The sequence below is a fragment of the Suricata suricatta genome, unplaced genomic scaffold, assembly GCF_006229205.1.
Source record: "Suricata suricatta isolate VVHF042 unplaced genomic scaffold, meerkat_22Aug2017_6uvM2_HiC HiC_scaffold_48479, whole genome shotgun sequence".
NCBI lineage: Eukaryota > Metazoa > Chordata > Mammalia > Carnivora > Herpestidae > Suricata > Suricata suricatta.
Window position 1 is genome coordinate 1 of NW_021896522.1, and position 612 is coordinate 612.

The 612-nt window shown below is 64.9% G+C and overlaps 1 long non-coding RNA gene across 1 annotated transcript; it reads right to left on the reverse strand.

Moving 5' to 3' along the window:
• Positions 1-16: 16 nt before the first annotated feature.
• On the reverse strand, positions 17-572 carry LOC115285166. The gene is made up of 3 exons (XR_003905438.1): positions 499-572; positions 288-415; positions 17-91 (listed from the first exon to the last, which is right to left on the reverse strand). It is a non-coding gene; the product is annotated as an uncharacterized LOC115285166 (long non-coding RNA).
• Between the last annotated feature and the right edge of the window lie 40 nt (positions 573-612).

The window sequence follows — 612 nt, forward strand, 5'->3', positions numbered from 1 at the left end:
AGAGCATCCACACTCACCTTGGGGCTCTGAGGACTAGCGGGCGGCGGGGAAGAGACACCGTTGACGGTTCTGGATTCTGTAGGGGATGGCTCTACAGTGTGAAAAATGCAGACCCCAGGTACCTCTCAGAACTCTGAGACCCTCCCCCAGACCCAGGAATCCTGTTCCCCAGCCCCTCCTCCCTCAGACCCAGGAGTCCAGCCCCCAGCCCCTCCTCCCTCAGACCCAGGAGTCCTGGCCCCCAGCCCCTCCTCCATAGACCCAGAAACCCAGACCCTGCCCCGCACCTGCCGGGCCTTCTTCTCCTTCTTCCTCGTCCTGTATGGGGGGCCCCCCCGCCCCCCCAGGCCGGCGCTCCTTGGACAGGTCTTGGAGAGAAATCTTCTCGCGGCTGCTCAGACGACACACAGAGCTCCTGGTGGGGAGAGGAGGGTGTTGGGGTCCAGGCCCTGGGGGCCTCCAGCTGCGCCCCTGCCCCCACCCCCGCCTGCCCACTACCTTCGGTGTTTGCTGCTGGGAGGCACCTGGGGATCCTGGCTCCTGCTCTGAGAAGCTTCCTTTTGGTTCCGCAGCTGCAAAGGGACAAACGAGGGGACAGAGGAGGCTGCTGGG